The following is an 18,144-nucleotide window of genomic DNA, read 5'->3' as shown; positions in this document are numbered from 1 at the left end:
CTCTCGGCAAGAATACTGGAGTGGGTTGCCAGGCTCTCCTCCAGGAGATTTTCCCGACCCAGTGATCAAATCCATGTCTCCTATGTCTCCTGCATTGGCAGGTGGATTCTTTACCACTAGCGCCACCTGGGAAGTCCTCTACCAGGTTATTAGTTTCCAAACCTGCCTGTACATCAGACTCACCCAGGAGATGTACTAGAAATAAAGGTTCTTAAGCTCCAATGCCAGAGATTCAAATTCTGTAGATGAGGAACAGAACCTGGACCCTTGTATTTTTAACAACCTTTCCACTGATTCAGACACAATCTTTGGGAAACTCTGAACCAGAGGCTTCCTAAATTTATTTCAAACTCTACACTTCCTTTTCTCAAGAATCTGACAAATATAAAGCAGAATGGGGCAAGTGTAGGCTGACAGCAATCCTTCCGCTGTATGTGTGTGTGTGCTTAATCGCTCAGTGGTATCTGACTCTTTGGCACCCAATAGACTGTAGCCTGCCAGGCTCCTCTGTCCATGGGGATTCTCCAGGCAAGAATACTGGAGTGGGCTGCCATGCCCTCCTCCAGGGGATCTTCCCAACCCAAGGATTGAACCCAGGTCTCCCACACTGCAGGTGGATTCTTTACCATCTAAGCTAACAGAGAAATCTGTCCTCATGTATAGATGTTGTAAATAGCACAGGGTCAGAACACGTCCCTGTTATTTAGGAGTCCTAGCTTTACACTTATTCCCTCTCCTGGGAGTTTGGCATTTTCCATCCTTTTGCAGAGTAGACTTTGCTCATACTCTCAAAATAGCTCTATTTAGTGATTCTTTCCTTGGAAGAAGGACTATGACAAACCTAGACAGCATATTAAAAAGCAGAGATGTTACTTTGCCAACAAAGGTCCCTATAGTCAAAGCTATGGTTTTTTCAGTAGTTATGCATGAATATGAGAGCTGGATGATAAAAAAGACTGAGCACTGAAGAATTGATGCCTTTGAAATATGATGCTGGAGGAGACTCTTGAGAGTCTAGACAGCAAGGAGATCAAACCAGTCAATCCTAAAGAAAATCAACCTTGAATATTCATTGGAAAGACTGGTGATGAAGCTGAAGCTCCAATACTTTGGCCACCTAATGTGAAGAACTGACTCATTAGAAGAGAACGTGATTCTGGGAAAGACTGAAGACAGGATGAGAAGAGGACAGGATGAGATGGCTGAATGGCATCACTGACTCGGTGGACATGAAACTGAATGTGAAGGTTGCTCAGTCACGTCCTATTCTTTGCAACCCCATGGACTATACAGTCCATAGAATTCTCCAGGCCAGAATGCTGGAGTGGGTAGCCTTTCTCTTCTCCAGAGGATCTTCCTAACCCAGAAATCGAACCCAGGTCTCCCATGTTGCAGGCGGATCCTTTACCAGCTGAGCCACAAGGGAAGCCTCAAAGAAAATGTGGTACATATATACAATGGAATACAACTCAGCCATAAAAAGGAATGAAATAATGCCATTTGCTACAATGTGGATGGAACCAGAGATTATCATACTAAGTGAAGTCAGACAGAGAAAGACAAATATCGTATGGTATTGCTTATATGTGGAATCTTCAAAAATGATACAAGTGAACATATTTACAAAACAGGAAAAAACTCACAGGCTTAGAGAATTTATGGTTATGCAGTGGTGAAGGGATAGACTCAGAGTTTGGAACTGATACATACACATTGTTACATTTAAAATAGATAACCAACAAAGACCTACTGTATCGCATAGGTAACACTACTCAATAGTCTGTAATAACCTAAATGGGAAAAGAATTTGAAAAAGAATAGACACACATATATGTACAACTGAATCACTTTGCTGTGTACCTGAAATTAACACAAATTGTTAACCAAATATGCTCCAATATAAAAATGTGTTTAAATAAATAAATAGCATTGCCCACACCCTGTTGTTCACAGAATAGAGGGACATTCTATAGCACCTTAAAAACTTGTATTTCTTAAGACAAGAACAAGAAAGCAGGACCTTAAAGGCTCTTTCTCTCTCTTCCCCTGGCCTCTGCCCGCTTCCTAGGACTTTGAGAAGAGTGATAGGCCTCCCTGGGTTCCCAGGAAAGCAGAACAGATTCTATTAGAGCAAGTCTACTCTAGCACCCCACCCCATTCCAGCCTCACCCCAGGCTTTCAGAGCTCATTATCTTTGCATATCCCCAAATTATCTGGGTGGAGCCCCAGGAAGAAGTAGTTAGATCTCAGCCATTTACGGTATGTCTCAGGCAGCCACCACCCACAAATGCCAGGGCTAGTCAGCCGCTGTGCGGGGTGCCTTCTCAAGAACATTCTTGTGGAATTCCAGCCTCCATCTGGCCAAGAGACCTAAGGATAAAGTTTCACAAGACCGGGGCAGGTGTGTCCTGCTGCTTCTGAAAGATTCTTCCGTCATTTAGGAAACAGACGTTGAATTTCCACCTCCAGGCTGGAAAAGTGGCTTGAGCTGCTGTTTTCATCCAACTGTAAGTGAAGTCGCTCAGTCGTGCCCAACTCTTTGTGACCACATGGATAGTAGCCTGCACCAAGCTCCTCCGTCCATGGGATTTTCAAGGCAAGAGTACTGAAGTGGGTTGCCATTTCCTTCTCCAGGGAATCTTCCCAACCCAGGGATCGAACCCAGGTCTCTCACATTGTAGACAGATGCTTTACCATCTGAGCCACCAGGGAAGCCCTGGCTCATCCAACTGTAAAAGGACCAAAATTCAAATGACGCTCATGCTCTCCTGGCTCTCTTTGTTTTTGTGCATCCTAGGTTGGGCTCCAAATAAACTTAGTGGGGCTTCAAGTTGGGGAAAATGAAAGAAAGAAGAGAAAAATCCAGAAATGATCCCCTCTAGCTATGAATAACCACAGTGTTTTAGTCAATCCAGAAACAGCTTCCAAAAACAGCTTTAGAACCAACAGCTGAGACTTTGGATTTGAATGACAAAATTAGTCCAAGGTCATTCTTACACCCATGTCATCATCTTTATCCTCAAAATAAATATCATCGATTGCCCAATACAATTTAGAGCTCTTGAGGATTTTATTATCTAATCTGGGCAACAGGTAAGATGCATAAAGACATGATAAATAGGAAAAACAAAAGAAAGAAAAGGAGAAGCAGTATCTGGTGTTCCCTGGAGCTTGGCAGGTAGGGAAGGCTCCATGGACAAGACAGAGTTGAGATACTGGTTGGGCAAGAAGGGAGCCAGCCAGCCAGCCATGGAGGATAGCAGAGAAACAGTCAGAAGCAGGAGTGTGGATGACACAGTGGGGGAAAGGAGAAGGTTAGTTTGGCTGCAATGAAGAGCTTGGGTAAAGGAATGGTGCATGAGGGACCGGAAGAGATGGGAGCTTCCAGGCCAGAACCTTGGATGAGACATGAGACTGTTCTGTGGTAATAGGGAGCTCGAGAGGGAAAACCTTGGTATAGAGGAGAAAGGGGTGGAGAGGATTGGTGGCAGGGAGACGAGTGAGAAAGGATATGATCTTGGGGCAAAACTAGGGTGAGTCAGGGCAGAACCAGAATGTGGGGAAAGGAAGGAACTGACCAGTGCAAGAGGCTTATGAAAGACAAATGGATAGGAATCAGTGACTGAGGTGTGAGATGGGAGGAAAGCAGAGGGGGAAAAAAGAGTGAAAGTCACTCAGGATGACTCCCTGGTCAGAAAGACTTCAGTGGCAGAGCGAATGATCATGTTCCCAGCAGCATTTTCCTTCTCCTTTCTCAACAAGATTCCTCTCATTATTTTATTCTCCTTATCCCTCAGAACTAAAGGCAACTCCATCCCAGCTGGTTCTAACAGAGAATAAAATAAGATTCTGATCCCCCTTTTGTATAAAGAGGACCTGAGGATACATGATTTGTACAAGATTGAACAGATAGGGCAGAAGGAGGTGAGTACTAGGAGCTCCTGGATCTGATGATGCACAAGAGAATCCTAAACACCAGAACACTGGGGAGCCAACACAAGTGTTTAGTGGGCCCACTTCTCTTTATAGATAAACTGAAAGCTGCAGATAAAGAGTGACTTCCCCAGGGTCACACAGGCAGTGGGTAGCAAGGTTAGCCCAGAACCTGGCCTCCTAAATCTTCATCCAGAGCTGCTTGCATTTCTATTTGTTGCTTAGTGTTTTATCTGTGTGGTGTGCACATGCTTGCTGAGTGATGGGGCATTTTATTTGAATGATATTTTCTCTGTGGATTTACCACAAAATGTACCTCACCTTACTCCTCATATAGTAACCATAATACCTCAAGGTTGACTTTTGTTTAAAATCCTGAGTGTGTGACTTATATGATAGCTGGTTTATCTGCTCTTCTCTACCCTGACCATCTCTGGATCTATTTCAGGTCAAAAGGTCTTGGCTGAGCTGTAAGATCTGTCTGTCATCTTTCCCAGTTCTATCCCTACACCATTCTGCAAAGGCAAGGAACAGATCCGACACCTTTTTCATCTGAAGCCAACTTTATCAAAATGCATCATTTGTAAACTAATTAGGAAAAAGGAGGGTTGGGGTAAGAAAAGGAAACAAAACAAGAAGCACATAATACCAGGTGCTCTCTTAGAGGGAGAGATAAGGAAGGAAGAGATCTTGTCGATATCTGACAGAAAACCACAAAATTCTGTAAAGCAATTATCCCTCAATTAAAAAATAAATAAAGTGGTAGAATAAAAGAAAGGAAGAGAAATGGAACAATGATGGAAAGTAGGAGACTGGCCTTGATCAAAAAAGGATTTTAGATTAATGGAAAGAAGGGTTCATTGGTTCAAGATGGCAGAGTAGAAGGACATGTATGTGTTCATCTCCTCTTGCAAGAGCACCAAAATCACAAACAGTTATAGAATAACCATCAACAGGCAGATGCTGGAACTCAAGGGAAAAAAAGACGTGCCACGTCCAGCTACAAAGGAGAAGCCACAGTGAAACAGTAGGGGGGGTATAATCGTGATAAAAGCAAAATCCATACCCTCCAGGTGGTTGACCCACAGACTGGAGAACAACAATATCGAAGAAGTTGTCCCGCTGTTGTGGAGGTTTACAGTCCCATGTCAGGCTTCGAAGTCTGAGGATCCAGCAAAGGCATTATAAATCCCCAGGGAACCTGACTTTGAAGGCCAGAAGAATTAGATTGCAGGACTTCCACAGGACCGGGGGAAACGGAGACTCTTACTCTTGAAGGACACAAACAAAACCTTGTGTGCACCAGGACCCAGGGGAAAGGAGTAGGTTAATGGAGAGAAGAAGGAACATTCTGCCCAGTCCATCAGGGAGGTTCTTGGAAATTCCCTCTGCCTGTTCAACCAGAGTGCTTCCTGGAGGCTCTGAACAAGACCCAAACCACGGTTCCAACATTCTATGGCTGATTGGAAAAACTCACTGATACTTGGTTTACCACTAAGAACCCGGATGTTATGCCAGTCTCAGAAGCCAGCAAACATCCAATGACTCTTCCCACTAAAAAGTACTTAGAGAAGACAGGAGGCCTCTTCTCACCTGCTGAGGAAAGCACACAAACCATTCCAGACACTTTTCTGTCCCACAAATCCCTCTTTCTCCTGAAGGGGGTTGTCTTGCAATGTCCCTGTCCCTCCCAAGGGCCTGTGCTGCCAGGGACACCATTCAGAGAAGCTCTATCATCTCTACACCTCTCCCAAGGCCAAGATGGCTTACGTCAGAGCACCTGGGTTCCTCCCTTCTCTGGGGTGAACAGGGGGTACGTCCCAGAGAGGGGAAACATTGGCATATGGAACCATACTGGGGACAAGAAGTCTGTTTGTTTGGTGTTCTGAGAACCAGCAGGAGGAAATGCATTTTAGCCAGGGAAGGAAAAAAAAATAATAACATGTCCAGCTGTGAATGACAGCCAAGCCAGCAGAAGGTGGGTGAAAACGGACAGCTGAGGAAGTGACTGGCTGGACTTCCAAGAACCTGCATCACCTAAAACAGTGAAAATGACTGGAAAGTCAGAGCCCTGTGTGAGAGTTACAATCACCTCATACACATGGGTGACTTTGTCACTCACTGACCATGAATGTCCCTTGACCAGCATGCAATATATGCACAGCACACGGAATTGTACTTCTGGAAGTATAGGAGGACATCCAACCATGTCTGAGGTCAGCCTCACTTATAAACTGTGAATTCGTGGAAAGTGTACATGTGTGTGTGTGCATACATGCACACACTGCCACGTGCCAGTGATGGACTTCATCTTCATTGTCTATGATATTGTGCAGGGCCCTGTGGGGCTCCTGGGCACAAGATGTTTCTGTGTCCCCCATTTCTTTAATTAAATGAAACAGCTTCATTCAGCCTTCATGATCTTCCCTGGGTTCCAAGTGGCAGATACAAGCAGTTGTTAATTAGGAAAAGGAGGGGAAGAGATACCAGGGAGAAACAAACAGTCAGAAGCAGGCTTGGGCTCAAGTTCTCTTTCCCCATCAGTGGATACACACAACAACCTTTGGCCTATTTTGCAGATACTGAAACCGCTTCCAAGTGGGAGAAGTTAATGATAAATGATAGTATGCTGCCCACAAGCCTGGAGACTCCAGAGCAGTTGGACCTGAAGGCTCATGATGCTGACTCCTACTTACCTCACCACCAGCCCATCAGAAGAACCTCCAGGAGCTGATCATGCCCTCTTTGAACAATTACTATAAAACTTACTATCTTCCCTAAGTGTGGACACATGGTTTTGAGGGCATTCGCCCACTGTAGCTCCCTTTCCCTGGCATAATAACAAAGCTATCCTAGTCTACTTCACCTGAACTCTGTCTCTGAGATTTGATTTGGCACCAGTATACAGAGAAGTTGGGCTTTTGGCATCAAATTTGGCACCCAACTTGGGGCTGACTCAGAGACAGTCCCAGGGAGGGATCCCTAGAGGCCAGATTGTCTAGGACTCTTGCTTGAAAGGCTGAGCCTTAGTCATACCAATCTGCTATCCTGGCAGCTGGAACTCCAGGGTGGAGGAGGGACCACCCTACCAGCTGCCAAGGCCCTTTTGCCTTGAGGATATTCCTCTCTTCCTCTAGCTTGAACAGCCCTGGACTTCCTACTCTGCAGAATTACTTTGAGAAAGCAGAAAAGATAGTGTCTGACATCCAGACACCTCTACCAGAACCTGGTAAATCCCAGGAGTGCACTCTCAGGCTCCTTCAACCTTGTCCCTTTGAGGAAATTTTGGTTCTCATTTGGGATTGTTCATTTCAGAAAGGAGATCCCGTCTGTAAGGCTCTGCTTGGACTAAGGTCACAGGCTTAGTGGGACTTGGAAGCAGCCACTCTGAGCTTTGTGCTGTCTGTTGTTTTCTGGAATAAACAGAAAACAACATCTTCCGTCTGCTGGCAGATTTTGTTTTGTTTTCAGTCCACTAGTGAGGGTTTTTTGATCAGTATGGGAAGTGCTTCTTCAATCAATATGGAAAGAGCTTCAGTTTCATCTGATAGCCCCCAGGGGAAATTTTTCACAGCTTGGATGACCTATAGTTATAAACCTATGACTAACAAAAGAAATTGTTTCCAAAATTTTTGGAAATTTTTTTCCAAAAGAAAAAAAAATTGTTTCCAAATCCAAGCTTGCTCTGCTTGCCACACAACAGGCCAGTGAATCAGAGAGACAAGGTGTGAGGCAAGGAATAAGCTTTATTCAGAAAACTAACTGACCAGGAAGGTGGCAGACTAATGTCTCATAGTAACCATCTTGTCAGGAAAGTTCTCTTATAGAGTAGAGACAGAGAGAAGCGGTGAGGAAACATAGTCAAAAGGTAGTATACAGAAGAAGAGGTAGAGAGGAAGTAAAGTAAAAAGGGTCTTCAGTCTTGCAAAACATCTCCTGGAAGGGTCAGCTTCCCACGTAATTTAACATACCAAGTGAACTTCATTAGGTTAATATCTTCTTTTGGGGTGTTTCACAGGCTGTTTGAAGCATCCCAAAGTTAGATACAGGTAATTTGGCTTGAGAAGTTTTGTCAGAAGAACTTAAAAGAAGTTTTTATAAACATAATGGAATCATAAGTCACTGTGAAATAGTTATTTATTTAGCCAAAGTAACAATAAAGGAGTTCAAAGGCAAATACAGAGCACTTAAATGGTAAAGAAACTTAAAATCTGTTATCAAAGGCAGTTTAGCATCTTCAGAAAACTTGGCCATTTTAACAGAAAGAAAAGCCAAATTTGTATTTTGCACTAGCTTACTTTTAAAGTTCATTTACTCAACCAAACTTATTTTAAAGTTAGTCAATCCTGACTGATCATGGGGTCCATTTTCCACAAACCTTTCATCATTTAACTTATTTTAGCACAATTTCGGAGAAGGCAATGGCACCCCACTCTAGTACTCTTGCCTGGAAAATCCCACGGATGGAGGAGCCTGGTAGGCTTCGGTCCTTGGGGTCGCTAAGAGTCGGACACGACTGAGCGACTTCACTTTCACTTTTCACTTTCATGCATTGCAGAAGGAAATGGCAACCCACTCCAGTGTTCTTGCCTGGAGAATCCCAGGGACAGGGGAGCCTGGTGGGCTGCCATCTATGGGGTCGCACAGAGTTGGACACGACTGAAGCGACTTAGCAGCAGCAGCAGCAGCACAATTTTAGCTTGTTGTAGAATATCTGGAGAGATCTTAGAACATATATTTCTAAAAGTTCACTCAAAACTTTTTTCTCATTTGTATTTTCTTCCCTTAAATTTCTTTATCTAAAAAACTCTTATTTCATTTTCACTTCTTTAAAAGTTTCTTTACCTTGAGTTGGGCCACCACTCACCTGTGGGTGCATCAATTACTTTACTCATGTGTTACAAAGAGCATATACAGAGGCTCAAGATCTAGTGGAAGTAGACTAGTCCACCATCTTGGATCTAGTTGCTTATAAACAGCCTTTGTAATATCCCTGGATTATGTCATCCTTTCAAAGGTTGTACCCTGCCCACTACACTCCTATTTCATTTCCACCCTCAGAGGTTTTACTCCCATAATCTTCTGGGAAGCAGAGGAGTGATGGTCTATCTTTTGTAACTGCTTCAAGGCCGCGTAGGGCCATAGACCCTGCCTGTCAGGGAGTAAAAATCTCTAGATACCTGGTCTAGGGGCCCCAGGGGCAGGACAGCTCCTTGTTTTAATCTGTATGGGCTGGAGTCCTCACCTATTCGCATTTTGAAAATGAATCTTGAATTTGAAAATTAATTTTCAAAAACGAATTTTGAAAATCTTCACCCAACATCATTTTGATGTTGAACTATTGTAACTGCTTCCATATTCTTCCTATGAATCTCCTTGATAACTAAGACCTTTTTGTAACAGGATCAGAGTACAAAAGTATCTATAAATGACAAAAGAATCATGTTAAATATCTGATTAATTGATAAAGAAACTTGGACAATAATTATTCCTTAACCAAAAAAAAACCAGACACCTCAAAAGCAAATACAAACTACTTAAAGGCAAAGAAGCTCACAAAATCTGTTATCAAAAATGGCAGTCCAAGAAAATTTTTCTCTGAACAGGAAAAGAAAAGCCAAATCCAACTCTTAGTTAAATGATGAAAAGTTTGTGGAAAATGGACCCAAAAAGGGTTTTGTTCATAGTCAGTCAGGATTGACTAAGTTTAAAATACGTTTTACATGCTAGCAAAGTAATGCTCAAAATCCTTCAAGCTAGGCTTCAACAGTACATGAACCAAGAACTTCCAGATATACAAGCTGGATTTAGAAAAGGCAGAGGAACCAGATATCAAATTGCCAACATCCACTGGATCACAGAAAAAGCTAGAGAATTCCAGAAAAGCATCTACTTCTGCTTCATTGACTGTGCTAAAGCATTTGACTGTGTAGATCATAAGAAACTGTGGAAAATTCTTCCAGAGATGGGAATACCAGACCACCTTACATGTCTCCTGAGAAATCTGTATGCAGGTCAAGAAGCAACAGTTAGTACCAGAGATGGAACAATGGCCTGGTTGAAAATTGGGAAAGGAGTATGTCAAGGTTATATATTGCCACCCTGCTTATTTAACTTTTATACAGGGTACATCATGAGAAATGCCAGGCTGGATGAAGCACAAGCTGGAATCAAGATTGCTGGGAGAAATATCAATAACCTCAGATATGCAGATGACACCACCCTTATGGCATAAAGCAAAGAGGAACTAAAGAGCCTCTTGATGAAGGTGAAAGAGGAGAGTGAAAAAACTGGCTTAAAACTCAACATTCAAAAAACGAAGATCATGGCATCTGGTCCCATCACCTCATGGGAAATAGATGGGGAAACAGTGGAAACAGTGACAGACTTTATTTTCTTGGGCTCCAAAATCACTGTGGAAGGTGACTGCAACCATGAAATTAAAAGACACTTGCTCCTTGGAAGAAAAGCAATGACCAACCTAGACAACATATTAAAAAGCAGAGACATTATTTTGCCTACAAATGTCCGTATAGTCAAAGCTGCAGTTTTTCCAGTAGTCATGTACAGATGTGGGAGCTGGACAATAAAAAAGGCTGAGCGCTGAAGAATTTATGCTTTTGAACTTCGGTGCTGGAGAAGACTCTTGAGAGTCCCTGGGACTTCAAGGAGATCAAACCAGTCAATCCTAAAGGAAATCAACCCTGAATATTCATTGGAAGGAATATTCAGGGAAGGACTGAACAACAACAACACATTCCTAAAACAATTATTCCTAAAGTGTTTACCCAAAAGCTCCTAACTCACTTGCATTACTTAACACTGATGACTCTAAAAATGGCTATGTTAATCAAACCAACAATCTTAAACCACCTTCAATAACACATATCAATTCAGTACTGAATATTTCCCAGATCATGTGCTCCTAAAATTGAACTCGGCCTATTCTCTAGATGTGCTCAGTCATGTCCAACTCTTTGTGGTCCCATGGACTGTAGCCTGCCAGGCTTTCTCCTCCCACCTTCAATCTTTCCCAGCATCAGGGTTTTTTCCAATAAGTCGGCACTTTGCATCAGGTGGCCAAAGTATTGGAGATTCAGTTTCAGCATCAGTCCTTCCAATGAATATTCAGGACTGATTTCCTTTAGGACTGACCAGTTGGATCTCCTTACAGTCCAAGGGACTCTCAAGAGTCTTCTCCAACACCACAGTTCAAAAGCATCAATTCTTCAATGCTCAGCCTTCTTTATGGCCCAACTTTCATATTCATACATGACTACTGGAAAAACCATAGGTTTGATTATACATACATTTATAGGCAAAGTAATGTCTCTGCTTTCTAATATATTGTCTATGTTTGTCATTGCTTTTCTTCCAAGGAGCAAGCAAATGTGTACTGAAGAATAATCTCTTTAGCTACTTGGTAGCTTAATAATTAAAGATAAATGGTGTAGGTTTATTGAATCAGTGAGTCATTTCCAAGTCAAATAAGGTGCTGAAACAGTCATTTGTGAATATTGGCTCCCCCCCCCCACCTCTTTTTTTAAATCTGACTTTTTTCTTCTTTGAAAAAATTTTTAATTTATTTATTTTAATTGGAGGCTAATTACTTTACAATACTGTAGTGGTTTTTGCCATACATTGACATGAATCAGCCATGGGTGTACATTTGTTGTCCTTCCTGAACCCCCCTCCCACTTCCCTCCCCATCCCATCCCTCTGGGTCATCCCAGTGCACCGGCCCTTGGCAGAGAGAGACTAAAGTATTGTATTTAGGAAACAAAGAGTTTGGTGCCATACTGAGCTATTCTCCATAAGAAAGCCTGTGTTTTTAGAGTTGTGCATGATCAGAATTTTCTTGTTCAGTCGCTAAGTTGTGTCTGACTCTTTGTGATCCCAAGAAGGCACACCTTCTTGTCCCTCACTATTTCCCAGAGTTTGCTCAAGTTCATGTCCATTGAATCGGTGATGCTATCCAACAATCTCATCCTCTGCCTCCCTCTTCTCCTCCTGCCCTCAGTCTTTCCCAGCATCAGGGTCTTTTCCAACAGGTCAGCTTTTTCCATCAGGTGACCAAAGTATTGGAGCCTCTGCTTCAGCTTCACTTTCTGCCATTAGAGTGGTATCATCTGCATATCTGAGATTATTGATATTTCTCCCAGCAATCTTCATTCCAGCTTGTGCTTCATCCAGACCAGCATTTTGCAGGATGTACTCTGCATATATGAGTACATATGCACATATGAGTTTGAGCAAGCTCCAGGAGTTGGTGATGGACAGGGAAGCCCGGCGTGCTGCAGTCCATGGGGTTGCAAAGAGTCGGACACAGTTGAGCGACTGAACTGAACTGAACTCTGCATATAAGTTAAATAATCAGGGTGACAATATACAGCCTTGTCGTACTCTTTCCTAATTTGGAACCAATCCATTTGTTCCATGTAAGGTTCTACTTCTTGCTTCTTGACGCACATACAGGTTTCTGAGGAGTCAGGTAAGATGATCTGGTATTCCCTTCTCTTTAAGAATTTTCCACACTTTGTTGTGATCCACACAGTCAAAGGCCTTGGCAAAGTCAATGAAACAGAAGTAGATGTTTCTCTGGAATTCCCTTGCTTTCTCTATGATCCAGCGAATATTGGCAATTTGATCTCTATTCCTCTGCCTTTTCTAAACCCAGCTTGTACATCTGGAAGTTTTCAATTCAAGTATTACTGACACCTAGCTTGAAGGACGGAGAAGGCAATGACACCCCACTCTAGTACTCTTGCCTGGAAAATCCCATGGATGGAGGAGCCTGGAAGACTGCAGTCCATGGGGTCGCTGAGGGTCGGACACGACTGAGCGACTTCACTTTCACTTTTCACTTTCATGCATTGGAGAAGGAAATGGCAACCCACTCCAGTGTTCTTGCCTGGAGAATCCCAGGGACGGGGGAGCCTGGTGGGCTGCCATCTATGGGGTCACACAGAGTCAGACACAACTGATGTGACTTATCAGCTTAGCAGCAGCAGCAGCTTGAAGGATTTTGAGAGTAACCTTACTAGCATGGAGGAGAAGGTAATGGCACCCCACTCCAGTACTCTTGCCTGGAAAATCCCATGGATGGAGGAGCCTGGTGGGCTGCAGTCCATGGGGTTGCTAAGAGTCTTAGCAGCAGCAGCAGCATACTAGCATGGAAGTGAGGGCAATTGTCAGATAGTTTGAAACATTCTTTACCACTGCCCTTCTTTGGAATTGGGATGAAAAGTGACCTTTTCCAGTCCTGTGGCCACTCCTGGGTTTTCCAAATCTGATAACATATTGAGTGCAGCACTTTAATAGCATCATCTTTTAGGATTTTAAATAACTCATCTGGAATTCCATTATCTCCACTAGCTTTGTTTGTAGTAATGCTTCCTAAGGCCCAATTAACTTCACACTCCAGGATGTCTGGCTCTAGGTGAATGATCATACTACCATGGTTTTCTGGGTCATTAAGACCTTTTTTGTATAGTTCTTCTGTGTATTCTGGGCTTCCCTTTTGGCTCAGCTGGTAAAGAATCCGCCTTCAATGCAGGAGACCTGGGTTTGATCCATTGGGAAGATCCCCTGGAGAAGAGAACGGCTACACACTCCAGTATTCTGGCCTGGAGAATTCCATGGCCTGTATAGTATAGTCCATAGGGTCACAAAGAGTCAGACACAACTGAGCAACCTTCACTTTCATGTTCCCTTTCTGTGTATTCTTGTCACCTCTTCTTAATCTCTTCTGCTACTGTTAGGTTCTCACCGTTTCTGTCCTTTAGGTGCCCATCTTTGCATGAAATGTTCCCTTGGTATCTCCAGTTTTCTTGAAGAGATCTCTAGTCTTTAACATTCTATCATTTTCCTCTATTTCTTTGCATTGTTCATTTATAAAGGTCTTTCTATCTCTCCCGCTATTCTCTGGAACTCTGTATTTCCTTTCTCCCTTGCCTTTCACTTCTCTTCTTTTCCCAGCCCTTTGTAAGACCTCCTCAGACAATCACTTTGCCTTCTTGCATTTCTTTCTCTTTGGGATGGTTTTGGTCACTGCCTGCTATACGATGTTATGAACATCCATCCATGGTTCTTCAGACACTCTGTCTATCAGGTCTAATCCCTTGAATCTATTCATTACTTCCACTGTATAATCATAATGGATTTGATTTAGGTCATACCTGGATGGGCTAGTGGTTTTCCTGACTTTCTTCAATTTAAGTCTGAATTTTGCAATAAGGAGTTCTTGATCTGAGCTACAGGTAGCTCCAGGTCTTCTTTTCACTGGCTGTATAGAGCTTCTCCATCTTCTGTTACAAAGAATATAATCAATCTGATTTTGGCATTGACCATCTAGTGATGTCCATGTGTAGAGCTGACTCTTGTTTTATTGGAAGAGGGTGTTTGCTATGAACCATGTGTTCTCTTGACAAAACTCTGTTAGCCTTTGGCCTGTTTCATATTGTATTTCAAGGTCAAACTTGCCTGTTACTCCAGATATCTCTTGACTTTCTACTTTCGCATTCCAATCCCCTGTGATGAAAAGGACATCTCTTTTTTTGGTGTTAATTCTAGAAGGTCTTGATTCATCGAACCAGTCAACTTCAGCTTCTTCTGCATTAGTGATTGGGACATATATTTGGATTACTGTGAGGTTGAATGGTTTTCCTTGGAAATGAACCAAGATCATTCTCTCGTTTTTGAGATTGTAACTAAGTACTGCATTTTGCACACTTTTGTTGACCATGAAGGCAACTCCATTTTTTTAAGGGATTCTTGCCCACAGTAGTAGATATAATGATCATCTGAATTAAATTCACCCATTCCCTTCCTTTTTAGTTCACAGAATCCTAAGATGTTGATGTTCATTTTTGCCATCTACGGTTTGACCACTTCCAATTTATTTTGACTCATGGACCTAACATTCCAGGTTCCAATGGAATATTGTTTTTCATAGCTTTCTTAGCTTTCATAGTTTACTTTCACCACCAGACACATCCACAAATGAGAGTCATTTCCTCTTCAGCCCAACTGCTTCCTTCTTTCAGGAACAATCAGTAATTGCCCTCCACTCTTCTCCAGTAGCATGTTGGACACCTCCACCTAGCGGGGCTCAGCTTCTGGTGTCATATCTTTTTGTTTTTTCATATTGTTCATGAGGTTTTCATGGAAGAATACTGGAGTGGTTTGCCGTTCCCTCTTCCAGTGGACCATGTTTTGTTAGAACTCTTCACTATGAGCTGTCCATCTTGGTGGCCTTACACAGCATGGTTCATAGCTTCATTGAGTTATGCAAGCCTCTTCTTCACCATGACAAGGCTGTGACCTATGCTCTAGTAAATTGCTATCAGTCATAATTCTAGTTATTTTTAAATGTTGCACATAACAACAATAACTCATTTTCTTTTGTCAAATTGTGACCAAATGCTTAACTGTGACATTTTAAGTCTTTCTATGATTTATAGAGAGCTATTGTTGTATTATTAAAAATCTCAGGTTATGCTGGGGAACAGGTAAGGAAGAAAAAAAATCTTAAGGAAAAATGTGATAATTTCATTTAAAACAAGTTAACAGAAGGATTAAGAGGACTGGTTACTAAATGGACTGGTGAATATGGTTATAATTTTATGGATTTTGCCTGAAACATTACTGGTTTTGATCTGTGTTTTTCAAATATAGGGAAGCCCTTCCCCTCAAGTTGGTTATGATTTACAACAATTTGGTAAGCTAGGACTCTGTGAGTAAAACTGAGATATTTTTCTTTTCTGTCTATTCCCTTCAAAAATTAGAGATTCGTGGGTTCCGAGCAGCCTTAAAAGGAGAATGAGAAAGACTATCTCCTGGCGTGTGTTTGGGGGACTTCTGACAAAAGAAATCCACCTAGGCAAAATCTGATGGCATGCCTTTTGGAAATTTAGTCTGAGACTCCTTCAGAGGAATTACACTGGAGTCCATGTGGAAGAACATACAGAGTCAATGGACCAAACTTATTTTAAAAACAAATTAGTCTTGGCTGTACTTGATGAATGGCTTCCCAGGTGGCGCTAATGGTAAAGAACCTGTCTGCCAATTCCAAGAGACTTAAGAGATGCGAGTTAGATTCCTGGGTCCAGAAGATCCTCTGGGGGAGATCCTGGCAACCCACTCCAGTATTCTTGCCTGGAGAATCCCATGGATTCTCCTCTGTCCATGAGTCTTATAGACTCTGTCCGTAAGGTTGCAAAGAGTCAGACACAGCTGAAGCAACTTAGCACACCCACACGTATTTGATGAAAATGTGGGTAACTTTAGGAAAACTAGGTTTCACAATTTTAAATTCTAGTTTTGTTAATAAAGTTCTGTGTTTACCAAGACCCACTTTCCAGATAGTTCCTTGCTGTTATGTTATGCTGTTACAAGATTTTATTAAATTGTCAGAAGAACACTCCAAGTTTGTTTCTGAAACCTAACTTTGTAATCAATCTTTGGATAAAGATCAGATGCTGCAGGAGATTAACACCAAATTATGATCATCTAAATTTAAAGGCTCCCTTATGCTGGGGACAATTAAATCATTGTTACTGTTCAGTCACTCAGTCATGACCAACTCTTTGCAAGCCCATGGACTGCAGCATGCCAGGCTTCCCTGTCCTTAGCCATCTCCCAGAGCTTGCTCAAACTCATGTCCATTGAGTCAGTGATGCCATCCAACCATCTCCTCCTCTGTCATCCCCTTCTCCTCCTGCCTTCAATCTTTCCCAGCATCAGGGTCTTTTCCAATGAGTTGACTCTTCTCATCAGGTGGCCAAAGTATTAGAGCTTCAATTTCAGCATCAGTCCTCCCAGTGAATATTCAGGATTGGCTTCCTTCAGGATTGACTGATTTGATCTCCTTGCAGTCCAAGGGACTCTCAAGAGTCTTCTCTAACACCACAGTTCAAAAGCATCAATTCATCAGTGCTCACCCTTCTTTATGGTCCAACTGTCATATTAATGCATGACTACTAGGGAAAAAAAACCATAGCTTTGACTATATGGACCTCTGTTAGCAAAGTAATCTCTCTGCTTTTTAATACACTGTCTAGTTTTGTCATTGCTTTTCTTTCCAGGAGCAAGCATCTTTTAATTTCATGGCTGCAGGCACTGTCCACAGTGATTTTGGAGCCCTCTTAAGAAAATAAAGTCTCTGTGTTGATTTTATATCCTGCAACTTTACTATGTTCATTTAAACACATGAAAAGATGCTCAACATCACTCATTATCAGAGAAATGCAAATCAAAACCACAATGAGGTACCATTTCACGCCAGTCAGAATGGCTGTGATCCAAAAGTCTACAAGCAATAAATGCTGGAGAGGGTGTAGAGAAAAGGGAACCCTCTTACACTGTTGGTGGGAATGCAAACTAGTACAGCCACTATGGAGAACAGTGTGGAGATTCCTTAAAAAACTGGAAATAGAACTGCCATACGACCCAGCAATCCCACTACTGGGCATACAAACCTAGGAAACCAGAACTGAAAGAGACACGTGTACCCCAATGTTCATCGCAGCACTGTTTGTAATAGCCAGGACATGGAAGCAACCTAGATGTCCATCAGCAGATGAATGGATAAGAAAGCTGTGGTACATATACACAATGGAGTATTACTCAGCCATTAAAAAGAATACATTTGAATCAGTTCTAATGAGGTGGATGAAACTGAAGCCTATTATACAGAGTGAAGTAAGCCATAAAGAAAAACACCAATACAGTATACTAATGCATATATATGGAATTTAAAATGATGGTAATGATAACCCTGTATGCGAGACAGCAAAAGAGACACGGATGTGTAGAACAGTCGTTTGGACTCTGTGGGAGAGGGAAAGGGTGGGATGATGTGGGAGAATGGCATTGAAACATGTATAATATCACATATGAAACGAATCGCCAGTCCAGGTTCGATGCATGATACTGGATGCTTGGGGCTGGTGCACTGGGATGACCCAGAGGGATGGTACAGGGAAGGAGGTGGGAGGGTGGTTCGGGATGGGGAACACATGTACACCCGTGGCAGATTCATGTTGATGTATGGCAAAACCAATACAATATTGTAAAGTAATTAGCCTCCAATTAAAATAAATAAATTTTAAAAAGAAAAGAAAGTCTGTCATTGTTTCCATTGTTTCTCCACCTACTTGCCATGAAGTGATGTGACCGGATACCATAATCTTCATTTTTTGAATGTAGAGT

This window comes from Bos grunniens, chromosome 19 (assembly GCF_055505025.1).
Source record: "Bos grunniens cultivar Pamir isolate PY7600 chromosome 19, Bosgru_T2T1.0, whole genome shotgun sequence".
Lineage (NCBI taxonomy): Eukaryota > Metazoa > Chordata > Mammalia > Artiodactyla > Bovidae > Bos > Bos grunniens.
This window is presented reverse-complemented; position numbering follows the sequence as displayed.